General features: G+C 37.9%; 1 protein-coding gene across 1 annotated transcript in view; it reads right to left on the reverse strand.

The window, feature by feature from the left end:
* Positions 1-23,432, reverse strand: part of TENM2 (teneurin transmembrane protein 2) — a 602,965-nt gene that overhangs the window by 529,260 nt on the left and 50,273 nt on the right. Inside the window, exon 2 of the mRNA XM_056502736.1 lies at positions 13,957-14,060. The gene's annotated coding sequence lies outside the window, so the exon portion shown is untranslated. The remainder of the gene's footprint in view (positions 1-13,956; positions 14,061-23,432) is intronic.

The raw sequence follows: 23,432 nt of genomic DNA on the forward strand, positions 1-23,432 counted from the left end.
CTCAATATAAAAAGAAACAAACAAAATTGTCTCAAAAGCCTAGTTCTAACATTCTGTCTTCAACACACTGTAAGGTTTATGTTGAGAAAAACTATAAAATTTTACTCCAGTGTAGCCAGAGCCCCCATGATTGGCAGAGAAAGATTAAAAATGGAACTATCTTGATTGTGATGTCTGTGATTCCTGGTTTTGGTAACTCTTTCCAAATCAACGCTGACAATTAATGTTGAGAAACAAGGGAAGTCAGGGGAATTGTGCAATGAGACACTGCTCCCTGGGTGCCCTTCCTACACAGTCACACAGAAGGGAAATTAAAAAACAGCCATTTGAAAACATAGGCATGAAAGTACATTCCAGCATTAAAAAGAAAACCAAACCCAAACCTGCAGCAACTGAAGCATGGCACACACACTACAGAAAGACAGAAATTCCAAAGGTGTGTGTTATCACTGTGGCAGCTAGATGGGATACCATTCCTGTATTCACAACGGATACTGGGAGCCTATTGAGAGTAAACCAAAGCAAACCAAAGCACTAAGCTTCATCACATCCCACTGGTGACCTTCAGGACCACTGGTCTCTGACAAATTTTGTGACAAAAAATGTTGCAGTCAAAGGAAAGGAAAGTGCACACCAAAAACTCCAGCTTAAGGCACTTTCCATGCTATGCAATAATTTGCTCACTCTGAGGAGCAAACACAGGTTTCTTCCACAAAAGCAGTTGGTCCGTGTCAACAGTTCATGGCTGAAGAAGCTGCAAAGCCACCACAGTGAAAAGCTCAGATTAAAAGAGCTGGCTATCCACTTTAGGGAACAGAATGTGTCATAAAGCACAGAGAAACTGCACTGAACACTAAAACTGACAGAAATCACTCAGGCACATCAAATAATAAAAAATGCACTAAAACCCCAACAGAAATAAGTACAGAGTACCTTTGAATGCCAAAACCTTTGCAGGATGCTATGCAAGGACAGGTCTTCAAGGACAGGTCGTCACTAAGTTACCTGCAGAGTTTTACACAAGTCCATCTAGAAATGATAAGTAATATAATCAAATTCGGTAATTTACTAATTTTTAATGGCAAGTAAGATCTGGGTTCACTTGGAAACTGATATTTGTAAGTCAGCTAATCCCCCTGTTAGTGAGAGGTGACATGAAGAGGTTTGGTGTTGGTGATGATGGATGAAGAGAGCAAATGGCAAGATGCAGGAGCCCAAGGCTAAACACCACCATGCACTCATTGATTTTTTGTGCTCTGCAGCAGTGATGCTCAGGGCCAGCACCTTAATATTGCTCTTCATGGAGTTGTTATCAATGATCAACAGATGATATCACTGGGTATCACCGAGATATAGGCTGGTTGATTTCCTTCAAAGCACAAAACCTAAGTGTAAGGAACTGCTGCAAGAGGGAATCAAGTGACACTCAAAGCCTTGGGACAGCACATTAACACAGAATGACACAAGACAAGAAAAAATAAGAACAAAAATATTGGTTGCTATCACTTTAGCCCACTGCTACGAAACACTAACACAGTGTGTATAAAGCTGCTTTAATATTTGTCAAGATTTTAGAAATGTACCTTAAAAATTTATGCAGTCCATTTTATTCCTGAAGTGCAGCTATTTTTCTGTCTGAAATACCACCACATGAATAAACCCAAATGAACAGGCACATTTCCTTTCTCTTTGCAAACAACTAGAGTGCTTAAATACAATATTAACCTGGATAAAATTCCAGCATTTTCTTTACAATTTGAACACTGGGATTGAAATAGCAGTCATTTTTGCCTTCCAATTATTAGGCTTCCTTAAAACTAATTAAACTCAAGTATTGTTTATCTCTAATCAATTTCAATATAATGGGAAAGAATTTGATTCTTTATTTCTTCATCCAAGGGCAAATATACAGCAAAGTCTGCAAGAGACTACCTCAGAGACTGGATATGGAATTATCTACAGTTACACTACAACCTCACCAAATTTTATCAAAAAATTTTATAAAATTTTATTTTATTTTCACTTAATTTTCCCCACTATTTACATTAATTTTTCATGAAGACTCAATATAGTCATTTAAAGTGAGATATTGCTAGAAAATTTAGTAAAAAGCAAGATGTGCAAACTACAAAAAAAAAAACAAAAAAACCAAAAAAACCAAACCCTACATATATTTTTAAACCTTCTGTGATGAAAGTAAGTATTGCTAATTTCTCAACAAAAGCTATTAATTCTGTGAGCAGTGGAAGTGATGAAATTCAATTGCTGATCAGATATAGCAGGTGTTTGTGCTTGATAGACTGACTTTGGTGCCCTCCCAGCTGCATTTACCAATGGACAGTTTCTAGAGCTGAGGCATTTTGAAATCTCTCTTCTGAGAGGTTCCCATAATACAAGTATTTAAAATTCTCTGCCATCTTGCAGGGAATTAGTTATCTCTGAGATCTCTTAGCCTTTCATCAAAGTCAGCAGACATGGTGAAAAAGTTCAAAATCTAGGCTGAAGAGATGCAGAAAATACCAATTCTTGCTATCTCATACACAGAAGCTAAAAATGCCTCAAGACCAACTTTGCAGTCCTAACCTTTGCCAGCACCCCTGTCTCCCAAACTCATATAAAACAATGTTATTCAGGGTATTTAAACTGTGAAATATATTAGGGGGAAGTGTAATTGTAATTTAATCCCTGGTGCACTAACAAGCTGAAGCAACAAGAATGGATTGATGTTCAATAGCTACATTTAAAAATAACGACTTCTTTTTTTAATTGGTATTTCATTAGTTGTGCTATATACAATTATGCAATAAAATATTAAATGGTACATAATTAAAAACCATAATTTAAAGCTCTATTACATAGTTTCTTCTACAACAGCTATTAATTTTCAGACAGCTCCCATAAAGATTTATTGCATTAAATCACACGAGGAAAGAGTGAACAATCCTGATTTACACTAAAATAGAAGAAAATGCAACAGCTCTGACATTTACCCAAGCACCCAAGTTATCCTCAGGTACTTGGGCTCATCTCTCATTTCAGTGATTAAATTGTTCAGAGAAAAACAGCTCCTATATGTCATATATAGATTAGTCTGCTGCTTGCCCAGTGAGCTTTCTGTTAAATCTTTCTGATGTCCCATGCTCATGAGGATTTCATAATGCATTATCATTATGCCAGCTCAGAAACACGGAGCTGAAGGGACAGGAATAATAATACCCTCCAAATTAATATAAAAATATCTCAACAATTATTACATTATTCAGGCAATCACACTCTATTCAAATAAAGTTAGCTACAGAAGCATCCTGGTTGGAAGGAGAAAAGAAGGAGGCAAATACTTCCTGGAACACTGAACCATGTCCAGGTAATTCCAGTGCTCCAATTCACCCACTACTATATAAACATGAATTATATGTTATAGAGCTGCTAATCCATTAAAAGTAATTTCTACTTTGTTACATATGATAAACATAAACACATTTCTATCTCTTTTTCTTCCTGACACAACTGGGAAAATATTTGTACTTCAGGTGAAGGAGCCATATCTGCAATGTCTTTTCCAATTGTAGCACTGTGTATTTTTGTTTCCATGAGATGTAAAACCTTGACAAGAAATTTCTGTTTAGCCAAAAAAAAAATATTTTTAACAGATCCCAAGTTTTCTTTAAATTTATAATCAAGTCCATACATATATGTATACATAGAAGTGTCCTATCTAATGTCTACCTTCAAATTAAATGTATTTTAGCTACATGTAATAAAAAAGGTTGATATACAATGTCTGAAAAAAAAGACACAGGACACTATCTACAGATTCTGATAGAGAGCAAATCAAAATAATTCAAGCAACCAATTGCACTTTGTGCAAGTGGCTTATTTCACTCTGTAGGCTAAACGTATTTTGAGGAAGGATTACATTTTGTTTGGCAATTTATTTTATTGACAAAGCATATTTCATCAGATATTGCTTCGCATTTTGTAGACAAATGCATGTTGTCAAATTTTCTATTTCCTTCAGTGGATGAAAAGCATTTTTCCACAGATTCTACAACTCTCTAGAGAGCACAGCGAATTCCACACAACAGGAGGCTCTACAAAGGAGTTTGTATTACAAGTTTGTTTAAAATAGTAATATTTTTAAGAGTATACCTGGAAAATAGAATGAAAAATGGTCTTCAGTGTTGACACGTGCATGATTAGGGTCTGTCGCCATAATTAATAATCATTCCACTAAAAGTTAAAAATTAAAAATCAGCACTCAATTTTGGGTTCTGTGATTCTAATGTATGCAATATTTTTACTGAAAATTTACCCTCAACTTAGAGCAACTATGAAGTCTTAGAGTGGCTGTTGCCAAACATTTAAAGATAACTATTTTTTGTTGCTTTCTTTCTGATATATTTTCTTTGATTCCAGAAGTACAGTGTCATCACATTTTATACAGTGTCATCAGACAAAGCCTGTTCTAACTTTGTGGCAAAACAAAACTAAGGCAATTAATTCAAATTTTAACAAACAACCAATTAATAATAATTGTTTGTTAAAATCAGATTAAGAGCAAACTAACCAAAACAATCCTCTCCCAGCCCCTGACAAACCACACAAAACCCACAGATGAAACCGTCCTGTCAAGAATATTGACTCAACAAATTACCTTTCATGCAGAAAAACCCTCAACAAAATATTATGATTATTCAGTCCAGTTAAAGTGCATATTTAACCCCTACATTCTCACATATAATTCAAAATACTGACTTTACATGTCTTATTTTCATTAGCATTAAATTGAGTAGAATTCATTCTTTAATATCAAAGAAGTATTCTTCATGACAAGTGTGTCTTTAAAAATAACTTGTGGACAGACATCATGAAGAGCTGTTATCATCAACTATTTTACTTTAAGGGGTGAAGGTTAAAAAGGCCCCCATTTGCTACAGGAGGATTTGAAGAGCTGTGTCCATGAAACTGTGTAGGCATTGAGAGCACTTTCTTTTTTAGCCAGTGTTATTTTTTTAGTTCACTTTAATGATGAAGGAATTAGTCATTTCTTCTAAATTCTCTCTTAAGCCAGTAAGCAAATCTATGGACAGTAACAGACAGCTTACATTATGAAACAGAGAGGACAAAAGAAAATATGCAATTTCCTCTAAAACACCCTGTAGGAATGATCCACAATTATTCAAAAAGAGCACCAATATGTAAGCAATGATTTTCCAAAATCCAGGAAACACCAAGACAACTGGTGCCAAGGGAAATATTTTAAATGGCTGGATGGTCAGCTAAGGAGCCACCAGGAAAGTGAAATTTCTGCTCTTATCACACACCAACTTAGTCCTTTTCCACTTTGTATCACCAACTTTCAGGCACTGCTACAGAACAGGGTATCTTGCACACAGCCATACTGATGACTATTATGTCTCCAGGTAGCAAAGGGCTTCCTCACTGCCTTATCTGCAGCTCTCATGATAGAATTTGCACCATCTCCTGTTCCCCAGAACAAGAATTCAACAGGAGAGAGTCAGCAATAACCCAGTGAACCAAAGGCTGGCATGGAATGCATGGCTAGAGTTCATATACCTGTTTGAATTTCAAGAAGATGACACTGGCAGTAAGTTTTCATTCAGCTACTCTTATTTTATAATACCAATATTTGCTTCACCTATAATAAAGTGAGTAAACTCAACACTGAGTAGGAATTAAACCTAACTTACTTTAGCAGCCAGCCCCAGGCAAGGACAAGCAGACACCCATTGCAGGCTGCCTCCCTGCCTACACACCAAGGTTTTGTTCTTTGCTAAGACTCTTCCCTGTAACAAAAATTCCTGTCACTTTTGGAACACTGTCCCTGGCCACAGCTGATGAAAGCCTTCCATTCTGAGGTCCTCCCACAAGACACCTTTACTCCTCAGCCATATACAGAAGTTCCACTGGGTGAACAGAGTACAGTGCCCATCTTCCCTGAAGCTCAGCCCTGCCCAAATCACGCTGCTTTGCTTCCTGAGGGGCTGTGGTAACCAGCCCCACCTCCAGCATACAGCAGATACACAGATTCTGCACTTCCTCAGGCATCAGGGACAGTTTCATGTTTGAATTTTGATTACTCTGCACATCTAACTGGAATGCAGATGGTTCCACTAGTGCTGTAGCAAAACCTAAGGGGCAGAATGGCCTGCTCCCTGGAGCTCCCAGGGAATCAGCATTTGGGCAGCCTGCCCACCTGTCTGAAGTGCTGGCCAGGTAAAGGATTGCAGCCAGGGTTCACTGCTCCCTGCTCCTCCCTCTCATCAGCTCTGCCATGCAGGAAGCTCTCAGTGCTCTTGGCCCTCATGCATGCTCCAGATGGGTCTTTGGTAAAGCTTTTCAAAACCATTTTTGCCACCAACATGTGGCAAAAGGAGTCCCAATCAGAACTATTATTTTCAGAGTTGGAGGGAGACAAAGAAAAAGGAAAGCATCGGGGAGAGTACAAATGTGATTAAAGGTTGTGGCACAACACTAATCTTCTTCACCTTCTCCTTCTCTGAGTTTTGCTGGTTCTTGGAGTAAATTCATGTCAAAGGCTTTGTTTTCTTTTTCCTGCTGGATATGTATGTGCTGCAGGAGAATGTGCTTGTAAAAAAAGAACAGTCAGTTTAGCCAGTTTAGCCCCAGTTGAAATTAAGGCTTCCCAATTTCACCTATCTGAACAACTGCTTTTTCCCCTCAATACTGCTACTAAATCTCCATGAGATTAACTTAATAAACACTATAAGGAATGAAAGTTCATTTTTTGCACTGGTTTTCAAGCACATATGTGGGACCATGCAGTTATCTTAAATGGTGGTCACTCAGGACTAAGGGAGCAGCAAGAGTCCTTCTCTCCAAATTGCAGAGGTAACTCTGTTTCTCTTGGCTTACAGAGACCAGTCCATATCCTGATCCTGCAGTCCTAGCTCATTTCTCTCTAAATCTCATCTACATGTGCCTATTTCTTGTGAATTAGGAGGGCACTTGTGCCCATACAGATGAAGATCACGGATCCATAAACCCTCTTGAAACCCAAGTAAAAGCTTAAAATTGTACAATCAAAATCCAAAGAAAAATAGACAGTAATTTGAAAAAGAGCATCACTGTAAAACAAAGTCCATGTTTAAAATTAATTATACCATTTCATATTGTAAGTTGACATACAAAAATTTATATTTGTAAGGTCATGCATATTTAGTTCTTTGTCTTCAAGGCAAACTCTTCACCGACTAGCTTTGAAGTCACAAATTAATAAAACATTAGGTGCACATTGACACTATGAATCTCCTCAATAAACCAGAAATATTCAAGTCCTTGTCTTTATCACACGACTGCACTATAAAAGCAGATAGATTATAGCTCACCTAACCAGCACAGGTTAACTAGATAACCATATTTCAATTAAAGAAAAAAGCCAATTGTTGCATGTCTTATTATCATCCTCAACCATCTTGGCAATAATTAATAGCTACCCAATTCATAGAAATTGCTTTCCTTATTTTTGAAGCAGATACTTTCTTTGAATGTAATGACTAAGAGAAAAGAAACATCTGTTTCTGTTGCTAAGGAGATCGACCAAAAAAAAAAAAAAAAAAGAGATAAGACAAATATTCAGAGTATTTTCTTAAAGAGGCTTTTTTTTTAATTCCTTCCATTTGGGTTCAACTACATGTTTTATAATCAGTGGCCTAGCCAGCTATCATGTAACAAAACACCAGTGTGTTTCTCTTTTTGCATTATGACTGCTCAACTGCCAGATATTCTGAATATTTATTCAGAGACAACACAGCACAACAAATGAAGATGCCTAGACACATTCACCAGCATCTCTGTGTCTTGAGTAGCTGCAGATGCTCAGCCTCAAAAGTGACTATCTGCATAATAAGCTGGATTTCTGCTAAAGTGAGGGAAACTTCAACTGTCCGTGAAATGTGCCACATGACAGTTATGACAAAGCTAATATTAAAAAATAAGAAGATGCAGTCTTGTAAAGCAAAAGAACAAAAAAATCCCTCTACCAGTAGGCAGATTGTTTTAATGCAGATGTTCACAGGGCTGTAATTAACCTGGTGTTGTACAAGCACAGAGCAGATTGCCAGGGGGTATAAAAAGCTGGGTCAGTAAGGATCTGCATGAAGCAAAGCTGTTTTTGCTGCACATACTCAAAAAGGTAAGGTTAGACCCATCTGCCAGTAAAATAGGTGGGCAGGTGCAAGGTAAAATCAAATACAAATCCAGTTATATTGTGTTTATAATGCTAAATTAATTTGATGGAACCCATCCTTAGGTATATTTTGGTTTTCTATAGTAGATCACATAAGACAATAGTAATCATGCTGTTTTCCCATTTCAGGTCACTGTAAAGGTGCCAACACTGTGAGACTTATTTATGTAAATATAAACTTGTAGAAGGCCCAGTGACACTGAGAGTAAATAATAGCCTGAAGACAATTAGCAAACCACAACCTTCCCTGCACAGAGTTTCAAGTTCAAAGGCAGAAAAAGAATCCTAGAACAAAAAATACTTGTGATTTAATTTTGGGCTGATTCACAATCAGACTGTATTTTGTAACTGTATTTTTTACTTGTAGCTGTTATTTCTAGAAACACAAACAGTGCAATAAAAAAACAAGGGAAAAACCTGAAAGAAAACATCTATTTACCAATATTCCCTTCTCATAAAGATTTTTTTTTTTTCTTTTTTGTTAAATGCACAAAAATAAGCTGTGCATGAAGGCAAAGGCACAAGCCTGGTCTGGAATGAATGGAACTGAAATGCAGCTTTATCCACTCATTCTTCCTATGTGTACTCTATTCCACCCAGAACATTTATCAGACACCTACACAGTCTCAAACTCCAGTCACGAAGTAATTACAGAGAGAGGGTTTCTTCCAGGACAGATGCTGACTGAGAACCTTTTCCTTTTCACAAGGTAGCTCTGAAATAGTTCAGCCCACGATTCATCATCAAACAGGAGGTGCTACATCATTCCCAAACACACAGAACTTCTTTTGAAATCCCACCAAGTTTCCAGGAAGACTTCAGAATCAGTTGCACAAAAATCTAGAATTGCCAGTGCTGAGTTTTCAGTATAGGGAGGAAGGGATAAAACAATAAATAAAGGGCAGATTACTGCACCACAGGCAGGATTTACATTTTCCTTCATGTCAGATACCCCTAATCAGTGCTTGCAGCAGGTTACACAGACTGTTTCATAGAGAACAATCTGTCAGAGCTATAACTGTTTTCTTTGGGCTCTCCAAGGACAGCCCCAGAATGTACAGAATGTAATTTCTGGAGTTTCCAGGCAGGATCTGTCCCCATCAGTCTCACTTTAAGGAGCATTCAGTAATTATCCTAACATTTCCCCCAAGCTGCCACTCTAGGCCAGCCTGAACGTCTACAGCATTTGCTCCCACAGTCTCATATTCCCACAGAAGGCAAAAGATGAGTTTTCTTTTTAAAACTATGATACATGTTAAAACTTGCCCTTTGTTAGAAAAATCAAAGGTCAAAGCTTAAATATTTTTCTTCACAGAGCCCTTTTCACACAGAGCTTCATATCCCACTCAAGTTTATGAAAAATATATGAATTAGAAATATCCTTTTTCACAGAAAATTTCACATCCCACTGAAATATTTGAAGAATGTATGAATTATACAATGTCATGGAACAGAATGCAGATTATTGTTAATAAAATTTGTACCCAACTCCAAGAGAATTCTCATAAGATAGCAAACATTATCAGCATCTATTTATCAACTCTCAACTTTGTATGCTACATAGAAGCCAATTAAAAAAAAAATAGCAAAAACAAACCAAACAACAGGACTTCAAACATCCAGTTATCTTTTCCAGTACATTTTTACTTGACCTTTAGTGATAATTTGGTAATTTTATACAGTTAGTTTTTCTCACTACATCCTTCTCCGTCTGAACACTCATATCTAGAGTCCACTAAAATGTTTTAAGATACAGCAATTTATTTTTTTAATTATCCTGGACTTACTGTTCTGCTTGAATTATTCCCATCTTCCATACATCTGACAGAGGCCTGAGTTTATCCAAAGTAATATTCAATTTCTCATCTGCTCATGCATTACTTGAGAAATGGCAGTGCTTCATCTCCTCATATCAAATCTTGTATCTTAAAGAATGCTGCCAAATTAATTTCTTTCCCAATAAATATGCTTGCAGTGCTAAGGCAAATGTGTGGGCATATATCCTGATAAATTTAAAACTACTCCTAAAAGTGGATATCCCCATTAATATTTTACTGAACTTCATAACAAAGGCAAAATTGTAAAAAACCTGGTACTTTGTGATATGGCAAAAAAAAAAAAAAAAAAGCATGGGCAACACCTTCATTCTTCTTCTGTAATTATCACATTACAATTACCTATTTTAATTGCATTTATGTCTCTGCTCTTTCAGCAGGCTTAATTATTGCTGGTTATTCCACAACAGCATCAATTTTCCTGTATTTATATAAAAATAAAACAATTTTCTGATGCATTGTTTCTTATTTGGGATACACACTTCAGGTATGGGGTGAGGAATGGGAGGACAACACTGCAGCAGTGCTGATTTATTGGTTAGTTTATAATTTAGAGAAATTTAAGTAAGTTTGATGCTTATACAGGATGGTAATCTGCCTTTGCTGATTACTAAAGAGTTACTCAGGAGAAAAATCAATAGCAGAAGTTGCATCAGTTTTATTACTCCATTTCTGAGTGCTAATATTTAACTTATCAAGCTCTGTGAGTTTGCTGCATAAGAACTAAAAGATACAAATACTTAAGAACACATTTGTTGACTTTTGTTCCCTTTCAAAACCGTTGCAAACTAATAAACCCAACATGGTAGAGGCATCCAAGTCTGACAGTAAAAGAGGGATTCTTCAGCAATTTGCACAAGTAGTTTTGACTATTCGTACCAAAGGGAGTTTACAGAAGGTTTTCAAACCATACAGGATATGCTCTTTTCTTCAGAGGGGCACCACTAAAAATGCCAAAAAATTTGCATCCTCCAGACCCAGAACTAAGAAGAGCACAGAAGTTGGCAGTGATGAGGAGGCTGTTTTCTTCCAACTCCCTCAGAAGACGCGGATTTCCTGTCAAGATGCATAAAGCTAAGAAACAGAGTCCTCCCTTGAGGATAAGTCCAGAAGGGTTTTGTTCAAGAAGTTAAACTTCTTTTTCCTCTAAGGTAGTTACTTTCTAAAGGCCTTGATCCACCATGATGGGATGATAGCTGCCTTTCTTGAAAAGAAAGCAAATTTTTTCAAAAAAGCGAACTTAACAAATATGGGAAATACTGATGTCACAGCCATGGCCTCTGAAGGACACAGAGGGTGCTGGAGAAGGGCACAATGGAGGGAAATGAGTCTTGATAGTTGTTTGGGAACTGACAGTGAGTTTTTGATGGATGCATAAAGAACAAAAGGCAGAAACAGGCAGTGCTGAAGGGCTGGGCAAACCATACAAAAGGGAATTAACTGGGAAGTTCCCAGCATTTCCTCATCACACCAGGAAATCCACAGGAACACAACTTTAGGAGTCAAATAAAGAACAGACAGCTCAAAAATGCAAAGCTGACAACACCACCAGAACCTACAGCAGGCTGAAAACAAGAGATGTCACCAGCACCTGGGACAGAACCCAGGGCAAATTCCCAACCTCAAACCTGCAGCTAAAGAAAACTCCCATGGCACATAAAGACAGAACGTCTCCCAGAACCCTAAAGCTCCAAAACGAAACCCCAAATCATGACGTACCACTGCGTGGGATCTTGTGGTGTTGATGTTCTTCCCCTGTCCTGGGGCTCTGTGAGGAGCCTCTCTCAGCTGGAAGAGCTGCTGGAGATCCTCTAAAGCAAATATTCCATTGCCAGGGAGGGAAAGCTCTGCTCCTCACAAACACCACTGAGCTCCTTGTCCCAGCCTGTGTCTCGACTCAAATCAAACCCAGAGCAATGGGGAGCAATAGGAAAAGTTTTTATTTGGTACCTGAAAATCATCCCTGGCCTCAGTATTTTCCAGAGCAATGAAAATAAGTAATGCACAGGCCACCATTTTGAAAGTTTAAGCAGGCACATTCTCAGCCTCAATTACTGCAGGCAATTATGAATATGATTTCACTTTCAGCTTTGTTACTGACTTTCTGTCTGACCCTGGGAGATCATTTGGTGTTATTTTAAAAAACAGACAGCAAAACCAAACAAACCAAGACTACAGCAGGGGATTTTGAGCTATCAGGTGTCTTGAAATTTTCACCAAGGACCTACTTCTGCAACCTTTCCCTGACAAACTGCTGTTGAGATACAGAGCAAAAGTGAGAGCTTCTGGACCAATATTTGTTATCACTTAATGTTTGTTCTCCTGGAATTTGGTGTGGGAAGTACTTGTCAATCTGTTCTTTAACTACTTAAAGATGGGCTATAAAGATCCCTTAAATACAGGAACATATACACAGAGCACATACAAATTACTTATACATAGACTAGATAGATACATTTATAATAGTCAAAACAGACTTCAGGAATCCCCTATTTCATATTTCTAACTATACAGAACTGTCAGAAAACTGTCATGAAATTTAGACTTGCAAAATGATCAAAATAAATTTTAAAACTGACACAATCCCACCAGATTTTCTTTCTCAATATAAAGGATTCCTTATACCAAACTATCTTGCTTTTCTGATTTTAATTTTCTAACACAACATAAAATTTTAAAATTTAAAGATCTGGCCCTTGGAGTAATTTACTTTATAAGTATGGAACACAGATCTTAAACCTAAACCTGAAAAAGTACAGTCCTGGAGTCAGAAATTAACCTTCCAGTAGAACATACCTAATGACAACCAAATGACCCATTGTAAACAACACAGAAGAATGTGTTGATTTTCTTCAGTGTGACTTAAAGGACACCCTCAGGATTTGGTGCTTGCCATATCTAAACCCCACTATTTTGCCATGCTTTTCAAGACAAGTGAAACAATTTAAAATGTTTATTACTATTAAACTAAATATTATAAATATTATAACTATAAATATTAAACTAACTCAAATGAGAGATTTATTTTGCAAAAGGCACAATCTAGAAGTAGCTTCCCATTAAATACTGCCACTGAATTAAATTACTCAAGATTTCTCAGGTGTCTTACTGAAAATTATACTCAGTAAAATTAAAATCCATAAGAGAAGACTTTTTTTTTTTTTTTTAACATAAGTTGGGTTTGTTTTCGGTTTTTTTTTCCTGATGGGAATTTATCAACTAAAGGTTATATACTCTTCAGCTACTCCTAAGCAGGACAGCCCATTTTCACTGCTGGACACACTGGGATAAGTGTGGCACTTTATAAAATTATCTGAATTCCCAGAGCACGTGTACAACAGTAATTAAATTGTAGGGTGTCTTGTGAGCATTCTGACCAGCAGTTAGAGACACCACAAAAGAACACATAATGGGAAAGCTTCTCTTTGTCTTTTCTCTGCATGCCATATATTGTGTATACAGAGATATAGAACTGTATGCAGACAGTCATACAGACTAAATAGTTTTTGTTGTGTTCAGAATCTGAACAAAAGGCTCATTTGAGTGAAGAAAAAGTTATTTTGATGCCAGGAGCAATAAATTCCTAACACCCCCATTTGATCCTGAATTTGTCAGGATGAGCAATGCCCACAAATGAACATGCAGGTAGACTGGAAAAAGCATATTTCTTTTAGTGGGGCTTTGTGAAGTAATTCAGTTGGGCTGGAAAAGACTGAAGTAGATTCTTTATAGGAAAGTGCTGAGACAAATTGCTTTCCTCTACAAAAACACTTTCCTGCAGAGATCTTCCCAGGCACTTTTGAAACATAGATGGAACCACTTTGGCCAACAATATAAACACATCTGTGAGCAAAAGAGCAGACAAAACTCAAGTTGTGAGTACTCACTGACCGGGAGGTCGGCAGTGCTCAGTCTCAGCCCCTCGGGGTCGTGTCTTCAGCTCATCAGGTGAGAGGGAACTCTTACTGCAGTGGGCAGTGAAAAGCAAGATGGGTCTGTCAGAAAGAAATAAGCATAGCTTTCAGAAAAAAAAACAACAAACCTGTAAAATCCTAACAGTAAGCAAAGGCTTTAACAGTGTTTTGGTATTTATCTCTCACAGTTTTTAAGCAGCAAAAAGACCCCACAATCTAACCATACCAGATGTAAAAAATAAACCATCTAGATTTCTCTTTCCATATGCCTCCTATTTTCTCTCCTCCCTGTACCAAATGCAGACACTCAAGTGCAGACATTGCTCAGTAATTTCATTTTACACTGCTAAACTAGTAAATAAGAAGGGACCACATCTTTCCCGATCAGTTCAAAAGAACAAAAAGACATGATAATCTTCAGCAGCATTTCTCAAAACTTTAGCATCATGACACTTTTTCAACTGGGCATTTTTATTACAAAAATTTAAATCAAAATAGTCTTAGATGTCACTTCTTCACAGACCATTTGTTGACTTCTCTGCCAATTTATTATTTTCTTTCTCGGTATGCAATACCTTCTAACACCTGTTGATTCCCACATTTTCTTCAGAATTTCTACTATATACAAAAGTATTTTTGGAAAAATAAGTATTACCTAATATGTCCACAGCCTCAGTAATTTCCAATGAAATGATCCAGGCAGAGCCAAAACAATATGTAACATGACTTTGAAAGAAACATGTTTCACCCTGCATTAGGAAACTGAACAATAAGAAATAATGGTGAAGAAGTGATTGGTCATTCTGCCAAAGAAATTCAAATAGTTGATGGCAGCCCACTCAAAAAAAATACAAAATCCTCACAGGCTGGAGGGGGGAACAGACAAGTTAACCATCAATATTAGAGCCAAATGTTTCATCCTAAGCATGTACAAAAACCTATAAAGACAGGCTAATGCTTTTCACTGTTATGCATGAAACTTTTAAGCTACTTTCTTTTAACATTGAGAGCATTTAACACTGCTTTATCCACGGCTTTCACTGAATTTAAATTAATGGTACTTATTTTTGGTTAAGAAAAGAAGCTTGATGTACTAGCACTGCTTAACTGCTGAGGTTTATCTCCCTGGAAATGAATAGGCATAATTGTATTTCAGGCCAACTGCTTTCCATAAAGCATCAATTTTTTAAATAAGACAAAGAATTGGATACACATTGTACATTTGTATCATGCAAAATCTTTATGGCCAGAATCCTGGCATAAGATTTTCTAAGAATATGAATCAATGTGAAAAAACCCCCAGTGCTTTTAATGAGCAAATGTGAAAGCTGAAATGCAGATAACCTCACTAATTAGGGTTTGGGATGGAGTCTTTACTTTCATAATCTCCTTATTTTCACTATTATGATTACATTCTTTTGTGCAATCCTATCAACCTAAGTGCAAATTACACTTCTAATACCTACCTCCTGCTTTGGTAATTCTGTGCCATTTACAGTATTTGCTTATAATTGTTAATACTTTTATACCTTCCCTGTTTGTGTATCACTGTTTCAGGAGCTGCTGGATTTGGAACAGCAAGATCCATAAGAACAGTGTTGGATTACAGACACTGATAAGCTACCAAGAAAAAGGATAAGTAATTTGTGAGAGCTAAAATCTACCTCATAAGAAAACAAGTACAGAGGTTTTCAGAGTCACAGGAGATGTAAAAGCATATGACATTGTAAAAAAGTGCAGTAGTGCTACAATTCCAGTTCTCAATTTTTCCTTTGCCCTCTTTATATGTGGAAGGTCCAAAGAAAGATGAAACTCTCTAGCTGTAACAGATTTAAAAAAAACCAAAAAACAAATCCCAAACAAGCCAAACTAAAAGCCCCATCATAAATCCACATAGTAAATTAATTAACAAAAATCAAAACAGGTTTCATGTTTCATTACAGAGTTGCCAATAAAGTACTTGTTACCAAGACTGACTAAAAATACAGTCTGACAAGTTCTAATATTTTTTTGCCTTGAAGTAGCTTTCTGTAAGAGAGCAGGGGAGAAGTGTTTGTAAACATCGACCAGTATTTTTAAACAAGCCAAACCAAGCAAGAAAAGATGCAAAGCCAAAGGGAATGAAATTGTTCTTTTCTGATATCTCTTAGAATAATATCAGATTCTTTAAAAATAATTTTGGCAGGTAGTACACAACCAGCATAAAAATGGAGGGCACTGTTTCTAGAGAAGTCACAGTGGCCCCTCCACTGCAGCAGAGTTTGCCCATTTCCATAATAGCTCTCCACATCAATGCCAATGAGGCACACACGAGCAATAAAAACTCCAGGGCTGCCTGTCTGCTCCAATGCCACTCTCAGGTCCCTGCTGCCATCCACATCCCTGCTACCCCAGCAGTGCTAGGAACTGCAGCAGCAGGGCTCAGAGCAGCAGTATGAACAGGGTTAAATTAATGGAAGGCACAGTGGCAAATTACTTGGAGTGCCACTGGAAGAACTGATATAAAACCCCATAAATTTACTACGTGCTGCAAGATCTGGTCCTTTAGAGCAATCTGCCAGGACTGCTGAGATGCTATCTACAAGCAGTCAGACACTTTAAAACTTTGAGAGAGGATTTGGCACACTTGATGCTGTTGCATGTCTTGCCCTTGGTAATGATAAATTAATGAGTCGTGTTTCTTAGATGAAGGTTATAGATTACACACACAGCAATGATAGAAATGAAATATCACGGCTGCAAGCATCTAAAAGCCAGGGAACAGCAAAATCTACATAACACAGACAATTTGTCCTGCTTGGTACATACTCTACATTGTGCTTTATTAGTAGTATTTTTAATTTTAATTTCTTTTTTTTTTCCAGTCAATAGATCATTTAGCAGAAGGTACTCTGAGCTTCACTAAATCAATTTCCTGCTCATTTTGACAGTGTTGGCCCCAGGCCAGGCAGCCTCCCTGACTCACCCTGCTGCTGCTCAGCACCAACCCCTCCATGCCCACCGCCCCCCAGAGGACACTGCTCTGCTTTAATTGGCTGAGATCTTGGCACAAGAAGATGGAAGAAGTGTCTGTGAACACCACGTGCCCAATTTTCCTTACATTTGGCATTACCCAGGACTTTGCATGCTGCAGGACAGTTCTGGGTGCCTTCAGCTGTAAGCTCAGAGTGATAAACACTTTTACATACCCAGTAAATAAGGGACAAGCACACTTTTACTGGCCATGCCAATGCAGAAATCTGTCACCACGCAGGCAGGTGTGGGAGACAGCAGTTCCAGTTCCCCTCCCTGCCCAAGGCTGCAGCCACAGGAGCACAGCAGCAGCAGTCCCCAGCTTTGGGCTGGAGCTGGAGAGGCAGCACTGCTCCCACCAGCGACTCCTTCCCTCAGCAACCAGCTGTGCAACACCTGGCTCCTCTGAGCCAGCACTGGAGCTGGTGGGTTACTACTCAGTGAGCTGACTGCACACCTCAGGGCAGGCTGGGAACACACACAGCAATGTCCTGAGCAGGTGCTGACAGCTGATAGCACAGCTGTAGTGTAAGACAACAAAAACCATTTGCATTATATTGTATCTCCCTCCTGAACAACCTGTGTCAGGAGCCTCACCTCAGCAGGAAAAAACCCAAACCAAATGCACAGCACTGATCTTACAAACACCACCCTATGTGGCTTCCCAAGACTGGTTTGTTCTGAGACTGCACCTGATCAAAGCACTGCACCAGTGAAGAAAAGATATAATCATGCAACTTCAGCCAAAGGCCAGGACAAATTCAAATTAAAGATCTTTGTTTTGGCTATTAAGCCCTTGACTTTTCTTACTCCTCCGCCCTCACACACCCCTCTTTTTCCTTGGCAACTTGAATAATTGCCTTGCAATGTAGCCAGTGTTTCAATAAAGACAGCGAGATGCTTGCAGAGAGATGACTTGCAAGAAAAACTGGTACACAGTATTCAAAACCCAAATCTAGTACTTTGATGTCAACTCACTCTGTATGCACTGTGCATACTTTATATTCAATGTATAGAGTTACCATCCTCCAGAAACTTACATAAACTAATGATTTATAAAATTCTGAGTATTCCAACAAATCAGGGAATATGTAGAATTTCTATTCAGTTAATATTTAACACAAATGCCAATTACTTAGTGATATTGATCATAACACAGCACCCTTGACAAATAATAGTAAAACTTTCAAAATATGGTTTTCCTCATCTTGACATCAATACATGTAATGGAAATTGGGTTTATGAGCTGTAGGCCAAACTTGAAAGAGAAAATATTTTTTCCTCCTATTAGCCAGCAAAAGATATAAGAGAGAGCAGTAGATTAGTAAATGGAAATTAACTGAATTTTGGGTAATGAAAAATAATAATAATAAAGCTTTTAACAGCCATGAAATTATAAATGTAAGTTTTTTCAATACATTACAGCTGTAGAACAAAAAAAAAAAAAAAAAAAAAGAAATTACAGAAAGGAAGACATTATAGATTTCTCAGGTATGTAAGTTTTGTACTTCATAAGTGACATATTTCCAAATATCTAGCTTAAGAATAGAATCTTTTTTTTTTCTAAGGAATATTAATAATAATTGAAGACAACACTTCATATTTTCAAGAAAAATTCTGGATGAAGTCAGCAAAAATGGGAATGATAGTAACAGAAAAAAAAAAGATCACGGCAAACATCTAATAGCACTGCTTTCAAGAGGCAGAGAGCAGAAATCACAGCAGAATAAAATCCCCAATACACCACTGAAGTAACTTTGTAACATCTTCAGAGATACAGCAACCCTAATCCAAATAAAAAGAAAAGCAGTAAAAATGAAAAATATACCAGTCTGACATATCTACTGAAATACGTATCCCCTGAGACCAGGAGAAAAGAATGCAGAAGCTGAAGGGAAGCACATGGTCATCCAAAGAAATTTCACAAAGAAATTAAAGATGCTACAATGGAATAACAGTAAATGTTGGTGTTTAACAAGCAGCAGCCAAAGGAAGAAGCCTTTGCACCAAAAAATCAGGACAGCTGACACTAACAAAGCAAAATTGTGCTCAGTGAAAAACTGCATCATTCACCAGCATTTCTGGGTGGTTCATCCATGGCCTGTACCTAGTTACAAACCACGGCTTTGGATAGATTATAACCCCTGGATAACAAACTTCAATGAATCTGTCCTGTTCAAGGGTATCAGGAGTTCCTAAAACTGCAAGAGGAAGAACCTGAAACAAAAAGGCACAAAAAACTCTAAAGGAGAAATTACTAAACTAAATATTTTCCTATTTTTTTTTAATATGTATCTGAAAGGAAAGTAGGGTTTTTGGTGTTTTTTTCCAGAATAGGTATAGTGTGTATTTAACATCTAAAAATAATACCTTTTGTTTACTAACAAAACAAATGACTGAAAAAGCATTGTGTAAATAGGAAACATCCATCAATAATCTGGAGAGTAAAGAAGAGGTCAACAATGAAGAATTCATTCATTTCTCAAGAGGGAAAAAAAGGTGTTGGAAGGAGGAAGGAAAATGAGTGAGATGCATGAAAGGCACCCTGGAATTGGGCAGGAGAGCAGCACAGAACATCCTGGGCTGTGCCCACCACAGCTTGTGACCCAGCAAAGCCCCAAGCTGTACAACCAAGGAGAAAACCACTCTCTCTTGATACTGAGTTTTGGTTTAGATCTTCTTTATAAGCAGCTCAGCTAACATTAATCAATATCTCAGCAGAGTACAGACCACAGCATAAACCTCAGCAATTACTGAAAGGTGCAAAGTTTTTGTATCCATACACACATAAACATCACAACTTGCAGAGCCCCCACCGAGTCCAGGGGATTCAAAGAAGTGATAGAAACACACAGCCAAGTAGATAATAACCAGAAGAAATTAATCAGGAGCTCTGCTTGGAAGCATGAAAATAAATATAACTGTATTTACCATTACTTTACACTGAGAGTTTACAATCAAGAAGGATAAAATAAAACTTAGAAAACAATAAAACTTACAGTGAAAATACCAGAAAATTGTGAACTTCCAGAACTACTGCAAAGCTTCAAAGATAGGTATCATGGTAACCAGAACCAAACAGCAAGAGACAGCATGGAAATGGAAACATCAGGAGAGGAGCAGAGGGAACAGACAAGGTGGATGATCTCATTTGGCCAAACACAGCTCACCAGAGGATGGAAGGAACTGGGGCAGTATCAGCAGGGCAGGGAGAAGAGCTGTCCCTATCAGTCCTTCAGTGCTGCTGGGAGCAGCAGTTGGGCAACACCCCAGAGGGATCTGCAGCCTTGAATCATGGAACAGCCTGCAAGTCAAGTCCTGGCAAGTCAAGTCTTCCTTACATTGCACCACACATTATGGTGGAAGCACCTGAGGCAGCTTCAGGCATTGGGAAGCATTCTTCAGGGGAATAAAGGAAACCCTGCAGCCATTCACAGCACCATCACCAGGCACCACTGAAGTAACTGGGGCTAGATATAAGCAAAGCTTAACATTCCACTAAATGAAGAACTATTCCAACTGTATTTTATGAAAAATCAATAGTAATTGCAATTCCAACCACTGTCTGTGGATAAGCATTATTATTTACAGGCTTACTGAGATAAGCAGTATATTGGCTCTTTAAAAGGGATGAATAAAGTTACATCAGTAGAGTCTCTCATTCAGGGACAGAGCTGTGTATATGTGTAAATACACATTTCTTTCTATATATGAAGGGCAGCTAAACTGAGCTGCTGCAAACATGTGCATTTGAAAGCATGGGCATCTTTGCCTCTGGCTTTATGCAATCTTGCACAGGAGTGTATTCTTCAAGCTGTCCAGACCAGCACAACACCACCACGGTGGGTCAGCCCTTGATGTTAGTGGTCAGAGTCCCGAGTGCTTTGATCAGATCAGAAGAGAATCAGCAATACACCAGCCACAGCCTTCCCCTCCCCTGCCCGGGCACTCCAGAAAGGATTCTGCCCCAGGGCAGCACCTCCTCCTCCCACCTGGGAGAGCACTGAGAACAGCAAACAGCACAATGCACTGAATTTACTTCTCTTTGACCGCATCCCACCACAGGGAGGAAAGGACACCACAGAGAAAGCCACAAGGCATGTTATCCTGACCTTACTGACTCTTTTCATACAAGAACCAGGAGACAAACAGAAACAGCAGTAGTCTGGTTCAAAATTCCTTTTTTTCCCATTTTTCTCCCCTCCTTAAAGGAGACAGTTTTTTACACAGCAAATGCACATTTGTTAGGGAATGCTGGGGAGGCCACAGGTTTACAAGGATTTAAGCAATGGCAAGAAAGCTCCTCGGGGAACCCCACTGAGGTTTCCCAAGCAGCCAAGGCCACATCCAGCTCTGAAAGTCTCTGGACCAAAAGGGCTGCAAGCGTGGGAAAGCCTAAGTGGCATTTCAATTATGATTGCCTCTTGTCCTGTCCCCAGGCATCCACTTAGGGCCATCGATCTGAGCCAGTGCAGCCCATCTCGTATTTCTAGTCCCTTCTGGCATCTCTCTAACTCCAGACAGAGACAGACAGGAATGATTTGGCTGATAACTAACAGCTCATTTTGATAATGCCTTCTGCACTGGCAAATGAAGACAAGAAATTATATTTTCACCTTTCTCCAAGCTGTTAATCCAGCCCCAGAATACTGTCGGTACATCAAGCACTATGTATTACCTAATTTATTTAGAACCACGAGTTAGTGTGATTCAAAGACATAGAATCAAGCCTCAGCAGTGAAAAAGAGGTTGATTCCCTTCAGTAAACAGCAAATTAAAAAAAGAAACAAAACCAAAAAACAAACATACAAGCAAAAAATACCAATAAAAAGCCCTGCAAAGTTCACAGCTGCTTTTTACCCTTTTATGTTTTTAGTAGACCCCCATTCTTCAACTATGGACAGCAGACACCGTTTTAGAAAGTGTCACAAACACTACACATTTTCAAGAACTGTTTCACCTGCGAATGTATTCTGTGCCCTATCCAGAATTAGTCACCCATTAACAGAAACAGCTGCAGGAGCAGCACAGCCCCTTGGTGCTGATCCATTGCTGCTAATGAGCACCAACTGCACTTTGTACTCCCCTGTATTGTTAGGAATTAGAAGGAATTCTTCATTCCTCTATATTTATCCATATTTGAACAATCTAAATATGGTCTGAAACTGCCTTTATTCCCCATACTGTAACTTGTGTTCTAACATAACTACTGTAATGAAATTTTCCCATCTTTAAGTGTAGCTCTAATAAAACAGTGGCATAAGAACACACGGTTGGTTAATTCATGACACAAAATAAAAGGCCAACTGTGTGGCAAGCCAGAGCTGTCATCTGAAATTAGGGCATATGACAACCCTAATGTGATCTGAAATTCAGATTTCTTTTAGGCCTCATTAAGCAGTTTAGAGAAATTCTTACTTATATTTTTTGGGTCTTTTTATCTAATTACTTTTACAGAATGATGTACATAAAAACATAAAGACTTTTGAAATCATAAAATATTTTAGTATTAAGTTTTTTTTCAAGTCCTATCAACTCTCAGCTATGCAAGAGAAAAGGCAAGAGCCTTCATAGTTAATTAAAAATTAAAACCCCTCAAAAATATGATTAAAAAAATCTGGCCTATGTATTGGATATTCCTTCCAAAATTATATTCCTTCCAAATTCCTTCACAAAGTAAGCAGCTCCCAATATTCAGGGAATTAAGTAGCACTTTGCCAGTTGTCTTTTAGATAAGGGTTATTTATTATAAGACTCAAGTCAACATACTTTTATAAATTGTAGTTTAAAGATAGATTTACTTTGTCTATGTAGGTTCTGTTTATTGTTGTCCTCATCTCTTACAATACCTGTCAACTCCTCAGCTTAGGGCCTTGATACAACACAGCAATAAAACATGCCATGTGTAAATACTTATGGCTTATCAGTAGACCCTCAGTTACAGAAATAATTCTATTTATTCATTAACCCCTGAAGAGCCACATGCACCTTCTTTGCCAGAATCCAACTAGCGACTGTAGTTTATTTGTCTACAAAACATTTATTTTCAGTATGTTTATGTGGTAAATGTTGCAATCTAAAAATCTTTTTCATTTAAAAAAATATTTCTCAGGATACTTTTGTTTTGGTTGTTTTGGGTTGGTTTTTTTTTGGCTGGTAGGTTTCTTGGTTTGGTTTTTTAATAAGCCTTTGGGAAAGAACACAAACAGAAAATTTGATATCCACTAGGAGATTTGCTGTAATTCTTCTGCTCCCAGCCCTCTTTATCACTCTGCACTGAGCAAACAGGACAATTTTAAAACCTGCAGGTGTTTTCATTAAACACATATTGATAAAAAATACTATGCATGTTTTCATTTTTGCAAAACAGAAAAGACTCAATGCACTAAATGAGCTTAAAGGCCTCACTTAAGAGTACTGATATTTGAATATTGGATACTG

Source organism: Oenanthe melanoleuca, chromosome 13 (genome assembly GCF_029582105.1).
Source record: "Oenanthe melanoleuca isolate GR-GAL-2019-014 chromosome 13, OMel1.0, whole genome shotgun sequence".
Classification (NCBI taxonomy): domain Eukaryota; kingdom Metazoa; phylum Chordata; class Aves; order Passeriformes; family Muscicapidae; genus Oenanthe; species Oenanthe melanoleuca.